The following is a 22,233-nucleotide window of genomic DNA, read 5'->3' as shown; positions in this document are numbered from 1 at the left end:
AGTTCCAGAGTCTGTAGTGACATAGATGTTACCGGCACAAGTCATATTTTCCTCACATACAGGAACTTCCATTAGTCTCCTGTCACCATTAAAATAATAAATAGCTATTTTTTCATAATTTTTATTTTTTTAATTGTCATAAAACTTCATGGCTGCAACTGAGATGCTTTCTTCCTATTTTCCCACTCATTTCTATTTTAAGTGACCCTAGTAATGATATTTCTCTACTTAAAATAATTGGATAATCTAAAACTGAGAAATAAGCACTTTCCTCATTGTTTTCCCCTCTTCTTTATATTTAAAAGCCCCAGGAGATCACAAACATTTGTCCTTAGGGCAATATCAGCAGTTAATGATTCACGTTCAAAGGCCTGAAGTTGTCTAATTAACAAAAGGCAATGTTTTACAGAAGCCATTTTTGCTTTCAAGTTAATAGCATACAATATATACAAACACTGGATTGCATGCAAGTTTCCAAGCTTGTGGTGTGCTATTAATTCAAAACTTTCCGATTTCATTTTATCTGACCCAAACTTCAAGTCATTAAAAATGTACCATTTTCGTTTGTTTTATTCTAGTTTATTGGTGCCTTTACAGTACAGTTCACGCATCACATCCTCCTATAATGTGCTCATAAAAATCACTTTTCCTATTTTTATTAAAATATGCACTTGATTAATGAAAATAATATCAGCATATTTTCTGTGAAGTGTATTCTTAATAGTATCAGTCGTTACCAATATCATAATCTTTTAAATAGTCCAATCATCCTTTAATGTAAATGGTGGCATGGACTAAGTATTTACCAAAAGCAGACATTTGGTAAAATTTCTGGTACTTATCACTGCGACGTCATGAATTTTTATGGAGAGTCTGACTTTAAAATGATAAATACTGACATTTCTAAAGCTCTAGTATGTATGTGTGTTTCTGATACCAGTGACTTTGAAATCAGCAGCAATCCGAAGATTACAGGTAAAACTTTCATAGACTTATCATGGTCTTAGATTTCAGACCAAAGTTGATCCCAGGGAATTAAGGGCTTGTTTCTCCAAAATGCCTGGATACTTTGCACATCCATTTAATATGACTGTTTGTTTTCTTCTCTGTGTCCACACTAGCGGCAGGGATTGTATCTTTGCATCTTTACAGTATAGTACAGTGGTTAAGAACATGCACTCTCAATTGAAAGCTGTCTTGGCTTGAATTTTAGTCTCCCTGCTTTCTACTTTATATAACTTGGACAAGTTACTTAAACTCTAAGCAGAGCTTCCTTATCTGATAAATGAACATTAGGGTATCTATTTTACTCATAAAGCTGATGGGAAAAATAAAGGAGATATATTTAGAATGGGCTTGCACTTGGTTAATACTCACCAAACATTAGCTATTATTATTTGCATCCCTAGTACACACAATTCAGGTATGAGAATATAATAAGTACTTCATGTTTATTAAAAGAGTAAATAAATGAATTAGTAAGACAAGCAATAGTATTCTTGTTTATAGAAGAGTTAAACCTGCTCCAGCAAAGTAAAGAAACTTGCCCAATGTCAGTCAGCTAGTAAGTGGCAGGACAGTTTTCAAACTTGGGTCCATCTGTGTCCAAGCTGCAGTAGAAGACTTGCTGTCTCCCAGAGAGGTCTCTGAGTTTGCTAGGGACTGAGACAACACCTAAGTTTCAAAAATGAACCCAGTGGATTTTTTTAAAAGAATGATTAAAAATTATTGGGCAGAAATGTCAGGAGCCTCTCTCCCAAATCACTGCCAATTTATCTGTGAAGGAGTAATAGCTATGAAATTGGGACTTTGTTCCAATATACTCTCCCAAATTCAGAAAAATGGGAGACAGATGATATTCTGACAGCTAACTTTCCCACTTAAGTCTCTGCCACTCTTGATCTTTGTCAAAATGGGTTTCTCATAATTAAGAATCATGGCTCTCAGAGAAGACAAGTGGCAACTCAATAGCTCAAAATCTGCAGAAAAATTCCATTGCATATTGAAGTGCCCACACACTTGAGCATCCGTAGCCATCTCTCCAATCCAAAAGGCTTTGCTTAGTGAAGAGAGCAAGAAAATCATCTATACAACAATACTTTAAGTAGGCATTCTCATTCTTCAGTGATAATTACTTGAGCTACTACTTTATACCTTTGCTATGAAGAAAAGGATATTTTTATGAGAAGGAAATGAGTTCATTCCTTAACTCTAGGTAGATGGAATCCTTCATATGTGTTCATCTAGTAGAAGTTATTACTAAGATTGATGTTCTTAATATATACATTATAAGGAAGATCCAGTTTTCACTGCAAAAGCCCTGCTGTTTACCACCATAACAGATATGTAACTTTCCCTCAACTGTTCTCAGAAAAGAGGCTAAACTTATATATGAGTTTTTAATTGTACCTGATATATCTACATTTTAAAGAACTTCATTCTCAAAGCATATACTTATAAGATTTATCTTTTCCTTTCATTCCTTGTATTCATTAAAGGGAATTGGGTTTCATTCTGCCAGAGCTAAAAGAGATGAACAAGTTTAAAATATTAAAGAATTAGTCATTAAAAAGTTGCCTGCGAAATGTGATGGGTGGGGTTCATGCATGCACTCATTCAATAAGTATGTACTGAGCTGCTCTAACATGCATGAGGCATGTCCTGGAGATAATGAGATCTTAGCTCTAACCTCCTCTATAATCCTAATTACTACAAGAATGTAGCAATGTCTCTAGACAATTGAAGATTAAAAAATAACTCTGGACCAAACTATTTGTTTTTGTTGAAGGCAACAAAGGAAGATTCCTAAACATTCAAGTTTCACAAAATATACCTCCCACGTACCCTGATCTTAGAAATTACTGGAAAGTCAGAACAGAAGCAAAATTTAGAAAGGAAGAAGTCTTATTATAAAAGACATGGCAAAACTACCAACCTTTTAATATCTATACTCTCTCTAAGCCTTTCCTCCTATTAATAATATGCCCTTACTCCTAAAAATGCACCTATTTCCTCACACTCTCACAGGCTTTTTTTTCTGTAATTAATGTGTCTATTTCTAGCATTATTTTTACAGCATACAAACGTGATTTACATCACCCATCAAAAAATGTGTATGTTTAAGAGGCAGATTGCATTATTGCTCCCAACTAATCACTACGTTTTCCTTAGAAGACAAGTATATATACCTTTCCATTACCATGAGAAGTGCAGGGCCTTCTGCAGAAAGAGCATACATCTCTACCTCACTGACATTGAGCTTAGTCATGTAACTTGCTTTGGTCAATAGAATGTGAACAAACATAAAGTATGACAAGTGCAAGCTGAAGACTTGAGGCATAGTACAGTTCTGTTTCTTGCTCCTTCCCTCTTCCATCAAAGGATCATATCCTAGGTTGGCAGAGCTCTGTCAGCTTGTGTCCAGAAATCACAAGACCCATGGTGGAGGGCCATGGCTGACTCTAGCTACTGACAGGTAATATAGTCAAGTTTTCTCATGATTCTATTTGGTTTTTGTCACTGTAGTATAACCCCCATTCATCTCTACCCATCCATATTTCTGTTCTACCTCCTAGCAAAATTCTTGAAAAAACTATCTAAATGAATATATTTCTGCTTCTTTGCCTTCTAGTCTCCTCTCAATCCATTCCAATTAGGCTTCTTCCCACACCTGCCCCCACCCCAATTGCATTGAAACCACTTTTGTCAAGGTGTTTCCCCCATTTCTAACTCAAATGATTATTTCTGTATACTCATCTGGCCTGACCTCTCAGCAGCATGTGGCATGGCTGTTCCCCTTTTTTCTTGAAATATTCCCATCTCCTGATTTCTCCCCATTTGCCTTCCACCTCACTGGCCATTCCTTCTCAATCACTTATGCTAGCTCCCTCTCCTCTTTTCAATCACTGAAGTGTGAGTACACCAAACTTATCTTTCACCTTCTTTTCTGTCCAAATATTCTCCCATATGACCTCATCTGAACTTTGGTTTTAAATACAGTCTCTATGAAATAATTCTCTAGCCCTTACCTCTAGATTTATCTCAAAACTGATTTATCCAATTACCTATTTGACATACTCATCTGTGTGCCCTACAGGCATTTTAATCAGAACTTGGAAAAATAGGACTGTTGAGGGCAAACAGCAGAAGCAAGAAGAACTACAATTCTGCAGCCTATGGAACGAAAACCACATTCATAGAAAGACAAACAAAATGAAAAGGCAGAGGACTATGTACCAGATGAAGGAACAAGATAAAAGCCCAGGAAAACAACTAAATGAAGTGGAGATAGGCAACCTTCCAGAAAAAGAATTCAGAATAATGATAGTGAAGATGATCCAGGACCTCGGAAAAAGAATGGAGGCAAAGATTGAGAAGATGCAAGAAACGTTTAAAAAAGACCTGCAAGAACTGAAGGACAAACACCTAGAAGAATTAAAGAACAAACAAAGAGAGATGAACAACACAATAACTGAAATGAAAAATACACTAGAAGGAATCAATAGCAGAATAAATGAGGCAGAAGAATTAATAAGTGACCTGGAAGACAGAATGGTGGAATTCACTGCCACAGAAGAGAATAAAGAAAAAAGAATGAAAAGAAATGAAGACAGCCTAAGCGACTTCTGAGACAATATTAAACGCAATAACATTCACATTATAGGGGTCCCAGAAAAAGGAGAGAGAGAGAAAGGACCTGAGAAAATATTTGAAGAGATTATAGTTGATAACTTCCCTAACATGGGAAAGGAAATAGCCACCCAAGTCCGGGAAGCACAGAGAGTCCCAGGCAGGATAAACCCAAGGAGAAACACACCAAGACACATACTAATCAAATTGACAAAAATTAAAGACAAAGAAAAATTATTGAAAGCAACAACGGAAGAACGACAAATAACATACAAGGGAACTGCCATAAGGTTAACAACTGATTTCGCAGCAGAAACTCTACAAGCCAGAAGGGAGTGGCACTATATATTTAAAGTGATGAAAGGAAGGAAACTACAACCAAGATTACTCTACCTGGCAAGGATCTCATTCAGATTCAATGGAGAAATCAAAAGCTTTACAGACAAGCAAAAGCTAAGAGAATTCAGCACCACCAAACCAGCTCTATAACAGATGCTAAAGGAACTTCTCTAAGCGGGAAACACAAGAGAAGAAAAGGACCTACAAAAACAAACCCAAAACAATTAAGAAAATGGTCATAGGAACATACATATCGATAATTACCTTAAACGTGAATGGATTAAATGCTCCAACCAAAAGACACAGGCTTGCTGAATGGACACAAAAACAAGACCCATATATATGATGTTGACAAGAGACCCACTTCAGACCTAGGGACACATACAGACTGAAAGTGAGGGGATGGAAAAACATATTCCATGCAAATGGAAATCAAAAGAAAGCTGGAGTAGCAATACTCATATCAGATAAAATAGACTTTAAAATAAAGAATGTTACAAGAGACAAGGAAGGACACTACATAATGATCAAGGGATCAATCCAAGAAGAAGATATAACAATTATAAATATATATGCACCCAACATAGGAGCACCTCAATACATAAGGCAACTGCTAACAGCTATAAAAGAGGAAATTGACAGTAACATAATAATAGTGGGGGATTTTAACACCTCACCTACACCAATGGACAGAACATCCAAAATGAAAATAAATAAGGAAACAGAAACTTTAAATGACACAACAGACCAGATAGATTTAATTGATATTTATAGGACATTCCATCCAAAAACAGCAGATTACACTTTCTTCTCAAGTGCGCACGGAACATTCTCCAGGATAGATCACATCTTGAGTCACAATTCAAGCCTCAGTAAACTTAAGAAAATTGAAATCATATCAAGCATCTTTTCTGACCACAACGCTATGAGATTAGAAATGAATTAACAGGGAGAAAAACGTAAAAAACACAAACACATGGAGGCTAAACAATATGTTACTAAATAACCAAGAGATCACTGAAGAAAGCAAAGAGGAAATCAAAAAATACCTAGAGACAAATGACAATGAAAACAGGACGATCCAAAAGCTATGGGATACAGCAAAAGCAGTTCTAAGAGGGAAGTTTATAGCAATACAATCCTACCTCAAGAAACAAGAAAATCGCAAATAAACAATCTAACCTTACACCTAAAGGAACTAGAGAAAGAAGAACAAACAAAACCCAAAGTTAGTAGAAGGAAAGAAATCATAAAGATCAGAGCAGAAATAAATGAAATAGAAACAAAGAAAACAATAGCAAAAATCAATAAAACTAAAAGCTGATTCTTTGAGAAGATAAAATTGATAAACCTTTAGCCAGACTCATCAAGAAAAACAGGGAAAGGACTCAAATCAATAAAATTAGAAATGAAAAAGGAGAAGTTACAACAGACACCGCAGAAGTACAAACCATCATAAGAGATTACTACAAGCAACTCTATGCCAATAAAATGGACAACCTGGAAGAAATGGACAAATTCTTAGAAAGGTATAACCTTCCAAGACTGCACCAGGAAGAAATAGAAAATATAAACAGACCAATCACAAGCACTGAAATTGGAACTGTGATTAAAAATCTTCCAACAAACAAAAGTCTAGGACCAGATGGCTTCACAGGTGAATTCTATCAAACATTTAGAGAAGAGCTAACACCCATCCTTCTCAAACTCTTCCAAAAAATTGCAGAGGAAGGAACCCTCCCAAACTCATTCTGCGAGGCCACCATCACCCTGATACCAAAACCAGACAAAGATACTACAAAAAAGAAAGATACTACAAAAAAGAAAACTACAGACCAATATCACTGACGAATATAGATGCAAAAATCCTCAACAAAATACTAGCAAACAGAATCCAACAACACATTAAAAGGATCATACACCATGATCAAGTGGGACTTATCCCAGGGATGCAAGGATTCTTCAATATATGCAAATCAATCAATGTGATACACCATATTAACAAATTGAAGAATAAAAACCATATGATCATGTCTATAGATGCAGAAAAAGCTTTTGACAAAATTCAACACCCATTTATGATAAAAACTCTCCAGAAAGTGTGCATAGAGGGAAACTACCTCAACATAATAAGGGCCACATATGAGAAACCCACAGCAAACATCATTTTCAATGGTGAAAAACTGAAACCATTTCCTCTAAGATCAGGAACAAGACAAGGATGTCCATGCTCGCCACTGTTATCCAACATAGTTTTGGAAGTCCTAGCCACAGCAATCAGAGAAGAAAAAGAAATAAAAGGAATCCAAATTGGAAAAGAAGAAGTAAAACTGTCACTGTTTGCAGATGACATGATACTATACATAGAGAATCCTAAAGATGCCACCACAAAACTACTAGAGCTAATCAATGAATATGGTAAAGGTGCAGGATACAAAATTAATGCACAGAAATCTCTTGCAGCCTATACACTAACAACAAAGGTTCAGAAAGAGAAATTAAGGAAACAATCCCATTCACCATTGCAACAAAAAGAATAAAATACCTAGGAATAAACCTACCTAAGGAGGTAAAAGACCTATACTCAGAAAACTATAAGACACTGATGAAAGAAACCAAATATGACACAAACAGACAGAGAGATATACCATGTCCTTGGATGGTAAGAATCAATACTGTGAAAATGACTAAACTACCCCAAGCAATCTACAGATTCAGTGCAATCCCTATCAAACTACCAATGGCATTTTTCACAGAACTAGAAAAAAAAATTTTATAATTTGTATGGAGACACAAAAGACCCCGAATAGCCAAAGCAATCTTGAGAAAGAAAAACGGAGCTGGGGGAATCAGGCTCCTTGACTTCAGACTATACTACAAAGCTACAGTAATCAAGACAGTATGGTACTGGCACAAAAACAGAAATATAGATCAATGGAACAGGGTAGAAAGCCCAGAGATAAACCCACACACATATGGTCACCTTATCTTTGATAAAGGAGGCAAGGATATAAAATGGAGAAAAGACAGCCTCTTCAATAAGTGTTGCTGTGAAAACTGGACAGCTACATGTAAAAGAATGAAATTAGAACACTTCCTAACACCATATACAAAAATAAACTCAAAATGGATTAAAGACCTAAATGTAAGGCCAGACACTATCAAACTCTTAGAGGAAAACATAGGCAGAACACTCTATGACATAAATCACAGCAAGATCCTTTTTGACCCACCTCCTGGAGAAATGGAAATAACAAAAATAAACAAATGGGACCTAATGAAACTTAAAAGCTTTTGCACAGTAAGGGAAACCATAAACAAGACGAAAAGACAGCCCTCAGAATGGGAGAAAATATTTGCAAATGAAGCAACTGACAAAGGATTAATCTCCAAAATATACAAGCAGCTCATGCAGCTCAGTATCAAAAAAACAAACAACCCAATCCAAAAATGGGTGGAAGGCCTACATAGACATTTCTCCAAAGAAGATATATAGATTGCCAACAAACAAATGAAAGGATGCTCAACATCACTAATCATTAGAGAAATGCAAATCAAAACCACAATGAGGTATCACCTCACACCAGTCAGAATGGCCATCATCAAAAAATCTACAAACAATAAATGCTGGAGAGGGTGTGGAGAAAATCGAACCCTCTTGCACTGTTGGTGGGAATGTAAGTTGATATAGTCACTATGGAGAACAGTATGGAGGTTCCTCAAAAAATTAAAAATAGAACTACCATACAACCCAGCAATCCCACTACTGGGCATATACCCTGAGAAAACCATAATTCAAAAAGAGACATGTACCACAATGTTCACTGCAGCACTATTTACAATAGCCAGGACACGGAAGCAACCTAAGTGTCCATCGACAGATGAATGGATAAAGAAGATGTGGCACGTATATACAATGGAATATTACTCAGCCATAAAAAGAAACGAAATTGAATTATTTGTAGTGAGGTGGATGGACCTAGAGTCTGTCATACAGAGTGAAGTCAGAAAGAGAAAAACAAATACCGTATGCTAACACATATATATGGAATCTAAAAAAAAAAAAAAGGTTCTGATGAACCTAGGGGCAGGACAGGAATAAAGACGCAGATGTAGAGAATGGACTTGAGGACATGGGGAGGGGGAAGGGTAAGCTGGGACGAAGTGAGAGAGTAGCAATGACATATATACACTACCAAATGTAAAAGAGAAAGCTAGTGGGAAGCAGCTGCATCACACAGGGAGATCAGCTCCGTGCTTTGTGACCACTTAGAGGGATGGGATAGGGAGGGTGGGTGGGAGGCGCAAGACGTAGGGGATATGGGGATATATGTACAGATATAGCTGATTCACTTTGTTATACAGCAGAAACTAACACAACGTTGTAAAGCAATTATACTCCAATAAAGATGTTAAAAAAAATAAAAATAATAAAATAAAATGGATATAAGGGGAAGGAAATATTACTGGAAACTTGAATGTTTTCCCACATTAACTTTTCATAGTAGGTTTAAGTAATCTGCATCTCAATCCCCTATTCTACAAGAATAAGCTGCAGGAAATCTGAATATTACTCCTACTGTGTAGAAATGAAAGGAGGAATAAATGTTATTGATTCTATAATAGCCATAGCTGAAAGGGTGCAGCATTTAAATTTAAGTGGTCTACATATTAGGTCCAAACTGCTCTAAATCCGTCATCCTCAGAGTTAAGATGAATTTCCAGCTGCTCTTGGTTTGAGGGTGGTCACATATCACTAGAAAGACTGGGAGTCATTGGTCTAAAGAAGAATTAAAGAACCTTTTAATAAAATATCAGGGATTATAAAAGTTTTTATCATCAAATCATCTCCAAGATACAAAGAGCACATTGTGGAAAGATGAATTTCCAGAATCAACTAAAGATATGTTCTGAGATATTTTGCTCTTCTCTATGACTGAAGCTTTACACTTAAACCAATTACAATATAAGAAACTAATAAGCTTTTCTGACAACATCATGAACGTTAATACAAAGCAAGCATTTGAGGTTATACTATTCTCGTCAAAAAAATGGTTTTAATTATTTCAGACTCTTTTCTATGTAAACACAGCATACGTGCTACACAATAATCCATAACCGTGCTTTTGCTTTTCATGTGCCCAGATATGAGTCCATATACCAAGTGACGTTGATGAGATCTATGATGCATTGCTACTTTTGGAAAATGTTGCAAGCTCTAAAGACATCAACATTGGATCCCATCTTGGCAATGACACAGCATTGAGTAGTAATAATGTAACTTAACTGTTGGTGTAATTACCAAAGCATTAGCATGCCTGATGACGTCCTCCATCTTTCACATAAATATCTTGCAGATAGCAGAGCTCTACGACCTTCTTCTGTACCAGGGTGACGCAATGTCATCCAGAGGACAAAGCTGGCTTATAAAACCTTGCAATCTTCCTCCCTACTGACTATTTCCACCTGACCATCACTTCCTGGGATACCTAATACCCCACAATGGAGGTAGTATTATTCCCATTTTATAGGTGTAAAAACTGAGGCTCAGAGCTGTTAGGCAACTTCTTGTGACCACTGATAAGGGTCAGACCAGGATTAGAACCTAGTTCAGTCTATCTTTCAGTGAAAGCCATTAATTCTAGACTAGTCCAAGCCTCCTATGTATGTCTTGTCATTTTATGCAATGTTGCAGATGGGGTGGTCATACGGACGAGAGGTAAAAATTATAAAGAAGCAGAATTTATCCTTTCTCTATCTGTGGCCACTTTCAAATTCTCCAAGCCCTGATACTCACCCTTTCTCATTAAATCCACTCTAAGGAAAAAATATCTATCTGTTAGTTATATGCTAGCATGAATTTCCATCAATAATCCAGATTCTGAAGCTGCAAAGAATGACAGAAATCATCCTTTATGAACACACTCATTTTAGAGATGTAGAGACCAAGCCATAGAAAGGTTAAGTGACCTATCAGAGTTCATAGAGTTAATTATCTACAGAGAAGAGGTGAGGGTTCTGTATCTGACTCTCAACTTAGGACTCTATCCACTACATCTTCACAAAGGTGTTTTCCACTAGAGTTTTTCTTTACTTGGCAAAGGAAGGGCTCTGACCTCAAAGAAATTTCACGCATCAAGGACCAAATGGACAAAGCATATTGAAAGACAGAAGCCTTTCATGAACCCCTTAAACAACATTTGTAGGGAGGTGCGTACCCTCTTCTTGTGTAAGACCAGCTGCGCTGAGGGAAGCCATTGGTGAGCACGGGGAAACCTCTCTCACCTGACAAAAGTATGCAGGAATGTCCTCTGTGCCCTACCCTCCACATTTCTGCTTCCTTTTAAAACAGCAAGTGTCTATTCCCTTTCTTTTTTTCCCCAAGAGGTATCAACACAATCATTGTATTAAGGCCCCACTGGAAGCCACCACTGTGTAAAAACAACAACAATAAAGTTTCAAATTGATCATTTCTAGTTGCTGAACAAAGAAAAGAATAGACTTTCCCTTCCTGATTAGGTTCATTATCATAGATTTCAATTTGTCTCAAATTACAAGAAAAAGTAGATTGAAATCCATAGCTGGATCCCCAGGTGTAACATTTCATTTTCTAAAAATCAATATGAAATTGAAGCCATTTTTTGTTAAGTATCTTTGGCTCCAGCCCTAAAGTACTTAAGCTATTATGCTGCATTTAGTCATCCAGAGAGTTGATCATATTCACCTTATAATACTTGCTTTTATGTTCAGACTTTATGTCCTACATAAACATGAGACTCTGAATGTCAGTGGTTTTGAGAGCTTCTGACCTGTCAGAATAGCTGTGTGTGGTCTGCGTGGGACTGGGTATTTATGGTTGTTTTTCTGGGTCTATATCTACAAAGACCAATCAACGGTGAATCAGATCCTCTGGATACTTCTGTGGGGGAAAATGGGAAAAAACAGAAATGGTGTTTAGAAAAGAGGGAAAAACCACAAGGACCTGACTATACTCATCATTCTAGTTTCATGTGTAACTGTTCAGTTTCTAAAACAGTACATAGAGTTACATGAAAGTCAGAGCCAGAAGGAACCTAAAAAGTCAGAGCTAGAGGAAACTAAGTAAGCAGCTAATTCACCTTCCTTGTTTTGCAAATGACACAACTAAGGCCTAGAGAAAAGAAATGATTAGACCTATATCATAACCTAACTCACAGAGGCGGGATTCAAAACCGTATGTCCTAACTTGAGTTCTATACTTTATAACATTGGTATCTTACTTTGGGTTTTCCCAAAAGCAGAGCATGAGAAAAGGACTGAATGTAGGTGGTTTATTTTGGAAGTAATCCAAGAAATAGGAGCAAAGAAACAGGAAGATGAGGCAGGGAAGGAGAAAAAACATGCAACATAAATCTTGTTACTACTGTGGACTCCTAGGGTCCAATCCCTTGGACCCTCTAGAATTAGAGAATGTGCCAAAGAAATGTGCCTCCACAGGATGGAAAGCCAGGACATTTATGTATCATCCCTGTAGAAGGTTGCCCCCAGAAGCATAAATTTTCCTGAATTTTCAGGCTGCCTGTCTATGCTAAGCAAACCAAGTGACTTAAGAGAATCCCAGGGACAAAAAAGCAGAGAGACACAGCAGGATGCTTGAGTTGGGCCACATAAAGCAAATTTGTATCACAGCTGCAGTTGAAATCAGGTGGAACTAGGGGTTGTGTCATAGGCCACAAAAAGGTCTACTGCAAGTGGGCTTTAATGTATGTTGCCTAGAGCTTTAGCGTTGTTCTGCATAGAGTCTCCAGGAGTTGCTGAGGGAGGCCTAGGAAAAGCCATATGGCAAGATTTGAGGGATTCTATTTCTGTTCCATTCAGAGCAGACCTCCAATTATCTATTTTATACTTCGGGGGCTCTGCATGGGACATCATTTGAAAGAGGAAGTGAGGGTTTACTTGTGTATTAGCCAAGATTCTTTAGTTGGAAGTGCACAAATCAAATCAAATTAACTTGAGAAAAAAAGAAAAAAGTTCACATAATTAACTCAAGGGCTAGTCTGAAGCTTCAGGCACAGTTGGATTCAGGGTTCAGACAAAGTTTTATGGACATTATCTTACCTATGGGTCAGTCTCATTCTGTCCTGCTCCATAGGGACTTCTACTACGAAGGGAAAGACAATGGTTGCCAACAGCTCCAGGGTTATATCATACCACGGTAGCAATGCCATCAGGAAAAGACAGCGTCCTCCTTCTAGAGTTCATACAATCATAGGAAAGGACTTCATTCATCTGACCACCTCTTAGACCAATTACTACTGCCTAGGACAGTAATTCTAGGACTTTAGCATGCATCAAAATCACCTTGAGGATTTGTGCCCTATCTCCAGAGTTTCTAACTTAGTAAGTCTGGGATAAGAAAAATAATATGCATTTTTAACAAGGTCTAGGTAATGCTGATACTGCCCAGGTACCATACTTTGTGTACAAGTGTCTGCAGGGATGAGGTACTCTTAGTCAAATCAAGTCACGGGGCCAGTCCAGATTTCAAGGGGGGTAGGGCTGGAAAAGACATAAACTCCACCCCTTCCTGGGAAGAGGAGCAAAGAATCTGTGGCCACCTTTAATACACTACAGAAAACATGGCGAAGAGCTCTAACAAAAGTGTAATTGCATCTTATAAGGGAATAGAAAAGAGAACAAAATAGGGCTCCAATATGTGAAGAAATGATGGCTGAGAGTTTTCCAAAACTAATGGAAGACATTATACCAATAGATTCAAGAAGTCCTACAAACTCCCAGAAAGAAAAATACAAAGAAAATCTCACCTAGACACATCATGGCAAAACTGCTAATAAAAGAAAAAACACAAAGAGAATATCTTAAGAGCTACTAGAGAAAAATGACATATTACCTTCAGAGAAACAATAATAATGGTGAAAGGTGACTTCTCAAAGTAAGTGATAAGACCCAAGGAAAAAAATGGGATGACATATTTGACATGCCAAAATAAAGGAAAGAATATTCTTTCAAAGAAAGAATAAAAAGAAATGCTAGAGATGAAAAACACTGTAACAGAAATAAAGAATGCTTTGATGGGCTCATGAGTAGTCTGAAATAAAAAACAATACCATTTACATTAACACCACAAAGAATTAAATACTTAGGTATAAATCTAACAAAATATGTACCAGATCTATATGAGGAAGACTACAAAACACTGACAAAAGAAATCAAATAACCAATAAATGGTCAGATACTCCATGTTTATGGATAGGAAGATTCAATATTGTCAAGATACTAGTTCTCCCTAAATTGATCCATAGATTAACTGCAATCTTAACCGAAATCTCAACAAGTTATTTCATAAATATTGACAAACTGATTCTAAAGTTTATACGGAGAGGCAAAAGACTCAGAAGAGTCAACATAATATTGAAAAGAAAGAACAGATTCAGAGTACTGAAATTACCCAACTTCAATATTTTCTATAAAGCTACAGTAATCAAGACAGTGTGCTATTGATTAAAAAATAGTCAAATACATTACTGGAACAAAATGAAGAGCTAAGAAACAGACTCACATGAACACAGTCAAGTGATCTCTCACACCGGAGCAAAAGCAATACAGTGGAGAAAAGATAGTCATTTCAACAAATGGTGCTGGAACAACTGGACATCAAATGCAAAAAAAAAAAAAAGAATCTAGACACATACTTTTCCCAAAAAATAACACAAAATAGATTGTAGACCTAAATGTAAGCTGCAAAATTAAAAATCTCCTAGAAGACAATATAGGAGAAAATCTAGATGACTTTGGGTATGGTGATTACTTTTTAGATATAACACCAAAGGCTTGATACATAAAGGAAATAATTGATAAGCTGGACTTCATTAAAATTAAAAACTTCTGCTCTGTGAAAGATACTGCCAAGAGAATGAGAAGACAAGCCACAGATTGTGAGAAAATATTTACAAAAGACACATCTGATAAAGGAGTGTTATCCAAAACACACAAAGAATTCTTAAACTCAACATATGAAACCAAACAAGCCGCTTAAAAATGGGCCAAAGACCTGCATAGACACCTCACCAAAGAAGATATACAGATGGCAAGTGAGCATATGAAAAGATGTTCAATATCATATGTCACTGGGGAATTGCAAATTAAAACAATAAGATACCAGTACACATCTATTAGAATGGCCAAAATCCAAAACACTGACAACACCAAATGCTGATGACAATGTGGAACAACAGAAACTCTCATTTATTCCTAGTGAATGTAAAATGGTATAGACACTTTGGGAGACAGTTTGAAAGTTTTTTTTATAAAACTAAACATACTCTTATCGTATAATCTGGCAATCATGATCCTTGGTATTTACTCAAATGAGTTGAGAACTTATGTCCACACAAATCCTGCATGTGGACGTTCATAGCAGCTTTATTCATAAATGTCAAAACTTGGAAGCAACCATGATGCCCTTCAATAGATTAATGGATAAATTAACTAGAGTTCATCCAAACATGGACTGTTATTCAGTGCTAAAAAGAACTGAGCTATCAAGCTATGAAAAGATATGGAGGAAATGTAAATGCATATTATCAAGTAAAAGAAGCCAATGTGAAAAGACTGCTCTCTGTAAGACTCTAACTATATGATATTCTTGAAATGGCAAAACTATGGAGACAGTAAGAAGATCAGTGGTTGTCAAGGTTTAGAAGGGAGGTTGGGATGAAGGGGCAGAACACAGAGGATTTTTATGGCAGCGAAACTTTTCTGCATGATATGATAATGGAACATATGTATTGTACATTTGTTAATATCCACAGAATGTCAAAGACCAAGAGTGAACCCTAATGTAAACTATGAACTTTGGGTGTCAATGTAGATTCATCAGTTGTAAAAAATGTACCACTCTGGTTAGAGATGATGATAGTGGGGGAGGTTTGGAGTGTGAGGGAGCAGGGAATGTATGAGAACTCTCTGTACTTTCTACTCAATTTTGCTAATAATCTAAATGTGCTCTAAAAATAAATCCTATTAAAAATAATTGAGATAAATTCAGAAAATCTAATTAAATGGAAACTATACAATGTTCATGGACTAAAGCCTTAATATTATAAAAATATTTTCTATAAATTAGTCTATAGACTCAATGTAATCCCAATCAAAATCTCAGCAAGTATTTTTAAAACATAAGTTGATAAGCTGCTTGTAAATTTTATATAGAAATTCAAAAGGCCAAGAATACCCAGGAATATATTTTTCAAGGACAGTTTCTGTTGGTTTTTTATTTGCCTTTGAATGGGCCATAATTTCTTGAATCTTTGTATGTCTTGTGATTTTTTTTTGAAAACTGGACATCTGAATTTAATGATGTGATACCTCTGGAAATTAGATTCTCACCCATCCCCAAGTTTTGCTGGTTTTTTTTTTTTTCTTTGTGCTTGTGTGTGTTTTAGTGCTGTAGGCTTTCTATATGCCAAGTATCAGCCTGAAGTGTAAACTTGAGGTCTTCTCAGATCTTTTATGAATGTGCACCTTCCCCTGGGCATGTGGGATCACTTTCTACTTTTCCCTTTCTATGTGGTTCCTTTTGAATGTCCCAATATTTAGCATCTGGCTCCCAAAAGAGGAAAAAGAGAAAAATGAAAGGGGGAGGGGAGGAAGGGCCCTTGAAATCCTCTGGAAGTCACTTCATCCAGAAAGGGAGGGGCTTGCAACAATGAGCGGAGGTACAGCAACAATGGCCACCTACCCGTTTGTCTGCACCTCTGTGATCAGAAGCAGCAATCAGCAATGAGAGTACAGATCCCCGATATTTGGAAGACAGTGTGCTTTTTGCTCACTCTGGCTCCCAAAAGCTGTGTGCATGTTGCTCCAGGAACACTTGCACAGCTGCCTGCTATATGGCTAAGGGTGGAGGATGTGTAGCTACTACTGTGCTAAGAGCTGAAATGGACCAAAATTAGCCACAATTTACCATCTAAGTTTACCCTGGAGGATGCAAGACTTCAGTACACCCGAGAGTTCCAAAACAGTTACATCAGACAGATTCAGCTAGTATAATTATTGTTTAGGTTGGGAGACAGATTCCTGATGCTTCCTACTCTACTATCTTCCTACAATCCTCCCTCCAGGAATATCGTGAAGAAGAACAAAGCTGGAGGACTTATACTACCAGACATGAAGACCTACAAAAAACTATAGTAATTAAGATAGCATGTTTTGACCTAAGGACAAGCAAATATACCAATGAAAGAGAAAAGGAACTGTCTCACACATATGCAATCACTTGATTTAATTGTAGATCTAAATATAAAACTAATGCAATAAAGATCTAGGATATATCATTGGAAAATGTTTTCATGACTTCGGAGTAGTCCAAGATTTTCTAAACAGGACACAGGAAGCACTAACCATAAAGGAAAAGATTGATGAATTGGACTACATTAAAATTAAACACCTCTGTTCATTAAAGAGATATTTATAAGGCAAGCCACAGAGCAGGAAATTTTATTTGCAGTGTATGTAACATTTGTAAAGAGCATATATAAAAGGTCTACTGCAAAAATAATAATGATAATGATAAAATAGAAGAAAATGAGCACAAAACTTGAATAAAAACCTTCCAAAAGAATATATCTGCATGGTCAATAAATGTTTGAAAAGGTGCTGAATTTTATTAGTATCCAAGAAGTGCAAATTTAAATCACAATAAAATATAATACTATTATGTAACTACAAGAATGGCAATACTTAAAAGACTGACAATGCCAAGAATTGATGAAGTTGAGGAACAACTACAATCTTCATATTGTTGTTAAGTATAAATCTGGAAAATTGTTCAGCAGTATTTATAAAAACTGAACACACACATACAGTTTGACCCAATAATTTCATTGCTATGTATTTATTTATCCAAAAAAATGCATACATATTTGTGCACCAAAAGGCATGTAGATGATGGGCATAGCACAATATTTATGTAGCTAAACACCCTAAATGTCCATCAACAATAAAACAGATAAATAAATTGTGGTGTATTTGTGCAATGGAATACTACACAACAATGAGAATGAACAAGTTACAACCACATGCGACAATATAGATGAATTTCACAAATATAACATAAATGAAAAAAGCCATTCACAAAAGAGTACCTTGGATATGACTCCATTCACTTAAAGGTCAAAAACAGGAAAAAGGGACTTCCCTGGCAGTCCAGTGGTTGGGACTTTACCTTCAAATGCATGGGGTGAGGGTTCCATCCCTGGTCAGGGAGCTAGGATCCCACATGCCTTGGGGCCAATAAACCAAAACATAAAACAGAAGCAACATTGTAACAAATTCAATAAAGACTTAAAAAAAAAAAAAACAGGAAAAAATGATTAATGATTATAGCCGTCAGGAGAATTGTTGATTCTGGGTATGAAAGGGTATATGAAGAGGGTTTCAAGAGTGCTGATAAAGTTTTATTCTGATCTGGGTGATGGTGAAATGGGTGTGTTCACTTTATGGAAATTCATTGAGCTATATGAATATTTGCACTTTTTAATATATTTATGTAACTTTTTGAATACATATTATTTTGTTTACCATAGACAGATCCTACAGAAAAACACATATGCACAGATATTCACATAAAGATAGAAAATGATTTTAAACATTGTACTGAATTCACAAGCTAAAAAATAAAATACTTATTAAATTAGCAATATTCACAATATAAACAAACAGCACTACAAAAGATGCATTTATACTTTTTATGTCTATATATCATAAGTTCCTTTTTTTAAAGATTCACCTCTGAGTTCCTTGTTATTTCATGTTGCACAAAATCATGAAAATAGGTGTCAGCTCTTATAAACCTGAAGAAATATAAGGAACTTTCCCAAGTATAAGGAAGAAAAATGAAAAGAGCCAAAGACTATTTCCTTTTTGAACCACAAGCCTTTGGTATAAAAAACAAACAAACAACAACAACAAAAAACCCTAATACTAGCCTAGATTGGTATCTATGTTAACTTACTTACAAACTGATCTTTGTGGCTTTGAATTAGACACTACTGTTTTCAATTTGTCACTGAAACACTAAATAAGAGAGACTCCCAAAGACACCCACTTAAAAATGTTCCAAGAATGGGAAGAATTGATTTTCACTTGTAGTTTATTTATTTATTATATTATCCTAGCTAATGTTAACTGTTGCATAAAATACACAGATAGATTCTGTTCATCAACTGTCCTTAAATATGTATTATTCATAACCTTGAAGTCATAGTAATTACTAATTTATGATGCTAGTTCAGTAACATCAACTTTGAAAGTGTCACTTCCTTCTTTTGAAATTTAAGATTGTTAATCAATATTAATGTTGATATAGCTAGAACATATAATTGTGCTACAACTCTTTAGTATTCTACTCTGTCTGAAAGACTATGTGAAGGTACAGAATCTCTTTTTCTCCCTTGCATTTTTGGAGAGAGACAACACAAATAATATTCTCAGAAAAAATACTGGGTTTCCCATATATCTCTGATACCATTGATAAGAAATCTGCAGTATACTTGGTTAGAAACAGAATGGTGGGAGGGAAAAAAATCAATGATCATCCAGAAGACGGTACTCTTCTAGGAAAGACTATGTTCTTTTCAAACATGTCATCAAGCTGTACAAGTTATTGTCAGGAACTGGTCTATCTCTATAATAAGTGGCAACATTAAAGGAAACTGTTATTGTTCAAATTTGGAGATCACCAAGGTGAGAGAATTCAAGGTGGGAGTTACATAAAGAACAACTTGTATCAAAAGTAAACAAAATGTCTCAGAAGGGCACTATGACCCACTCGAATGTTACTTGATAAACAGACAGAATAATAGATTCATTATCCAGTTAGAATGTCTATGTTAATGAAGTATGTTGTGCTCCCCAAGGGTATGAAGAGCAACATTAGATAATTAAGCAAGAGAAAAACCTGAAGAAACTGAAATAATATGACTACCCATGTTTTTCAGCCCCAAATACTTCTGGTGTTAATATTAGAATGACCTAAAAGTACTCTCAGAGAATAAAAAAATTTAACTGAAAATACCTTTGTAGCAAATATCCAGATTAAATAAGGTACCTTGCCCAAGGTCATAGAGCCAGATAGTAAAAAAGCAAGGAACAGAACCTGTTACCAATAACAGGCACTGCTCAGTAGTTTTGACCTCCAAGAGGTCAGGAGACAAAAAAAAAAAAAAAAAAAAAAGAAAAGAGGCATATCTAGCTGTCAGGTACTTAAGAGACTTTCTTCATACTACTGTATATGGGTAGACAAGGTCACATCATAAACCCTACCCAAAGGAGTAATATGTAATACACACACACATACTTTTTACTATAGGTATATAAATGTATAGATAATAGATAGATGGTATATATTATAATCCATACAATATATATTAAATTCCATTACACATAGTAACATCTTTTCCAACCCACTCCGAGTTCTGTGCCCTTCCCCCAACTATAACCTTCACAAACCACATTCCATAAAAAGCAGAGGAGGGACCATTATCAAGAGAGGCAAAGAGGGGAGCTTTCTTTTCAAAGATCTAATGATCTTGTCTTGTAGAAGAGTCACATTGTTATAGCACTATCCAGTTAGAACTGAAAAATTTTCCCAGATGAATCCAGATAGTTCCAACTTCTCTTGGTCAAGCAAAGATATCACCGAGACTCCTTATGTGCCTTCCATAATATTTAAAAGACGTAATTATAGATAACCCCCAAATTATACAAATCCTGCACAGCAAAGATAGGGGCAATCCCAGCTCTAACTAAATTACTAAATCCTCATCACCACAGGATACTGTAAAAATGGTTTAAAACAAAAAGGTCTGTAGGAAGTCATGCTGATGATTAAAAAAAATTAAGGTATTACCAAGATGTAAAACCATATTAAGGAGAATGGAGAGAAATTAAAAGCTTACCGAAGTAGGCTTGGAATGTCTACTGGCCCAGACTTTGGTGTCTTAAGCTAGGTGCCCATTAGAGTTCCCCTTAATTCTTTTTTAATATTTCCATTTAATCCTGTCCAGCATAATTTATTTTCCCACACTTCACCTAGTGTTCTTTATGCTTTATCTTCCTGCTCTTCCTCTTTTGTCTGCTCAAGATTAATATTAGTCAGTGATAGATTGTTTGGCTATTTAAAACTTTAAACATGCAAAGAATTCAGTGGGAAATAGATGAGTAATTGAGGATATTTTTCCTTGACTCGTCAGGATAATTGCCTCAATGATCCCTTCACAAAAACGCATAGGGTGGACCTTAGTAAAACTATATCTTATTATTAAATCACCTACTATAACCCACAATATAGTGGACTATGGAAGATCCAGTCTGAACCTTCCAGCCTTTTTGGTTAAAGACACCACCACCATTCAAACTAGTTTAAGAAAAATAAGGTAAAATAGTGGCTCAAGTGGCTAGTCAATCCAGGGGTATATCTGTCTATAGGCATAGCTAGATCTAGGGGATCAAAAAGACCATCAGGATACTCTTTTTCCATTTTAGGGCTCTGCTTCCTCAGTATTCTCAGAAAGGCTCTATCTGTATCCTCAGGAAGACTCTATCCATATCCATATCCATACCCATATCGTGGCAAATATGAGAAACAGAAGCTTCCCACTTATATTCTCTCATCCTAGCAACCTAGCGGAATGAAAGCACCTCTTGCCAGAAGTTCCAGTAAAATGTTCCAAGACTGGTGCTCCCTGATCATGACCTGATTTGGGTCATGCACCCCATCCCTGACATAGCATGTGAGTTTTCTCTTTGGTCCAATCTGGATTTTCATGCCCTTTAGAGTCACAAGGTGGACTCAGGCCCATCCAAACTATACAGGCTGATTGGCAGGGAGGAGTAGTTCCCTCCCACACAGAAATCTGGTTTTCTTACCAGAAGAGACAATGGAAGCTGGTCTGAGGGGCAAGAAACAGAAATGTCCACTAACAGGACACATACTCTGTAAAGGACATAAGTACCTCATGAAAACACATAGGATACCATGGAATATTCCCAAAGATAGTATTTTAAAAATTTGTCAATATACTTCGCACTATGGAGGACCATTACTACAACTTTTAGTATCTTGCGGATAAAGATGTCATCTTCTGAAAGACTATGAACTTTATACGTCAATTGGAAAATTATAAAATGTTATTATCTTTTTAACAGTAGGCCAAGGAATTAGAGAATCGAAAAAATTTCAAATATTACCTCATAGGGACTATA

The 22,233-nt window shown here is 36.2% G+C and overlaps 1 protein-coding gene and 2 long non-coding RNA genes across 3 annotated transcripts in view; 2 read left to right on the top strand and 1 right to left on the bottom strand.

Annotated features, from left to right (window-relative positions):
- LOC309607158 overlaps positions 1-22,233 on the bottom strand; it is a 681,872-nt gene that overhangs the window by 392,976 nt on the left and 266,663 nt on the right. The window lies entirely within an intron of this gene.
- LRRN1 (leucine rich repeat neuronal 1) overlaps positions 1-22,233 on the top strand; it is a 218,014-nt gene that overhangs the window by 89,516 nt on the left and 106,265 nt on the right. The gene's annotated exons all lie outside the window — the stretch shown is intronic.
- Positions 1-22,233, top strand: part of LOC309607164 — a 280,099-nt gene that overhangs the window by 246,014 nt on the left and 11,852 nt on the right. The window lies entirely within an intron of this gene.

The sequence above is a fragment of the Balaenoptera borealis genome (assembly GCF_965194805.1).
Source record: "Balaenoptera borealis genome assembly, chromosome: 12".
Taxonomy (NCBI): domain Eukaryota; kingdom Metazoa; phylum Chordata; class Mammalia; order Artiodactyla; family Balaenopteridae; genus Balaenoptera; species Balaenoptera borealis.
This window is presented reverse-complemented; position numbering and strand designations above follow the sequence as displayed.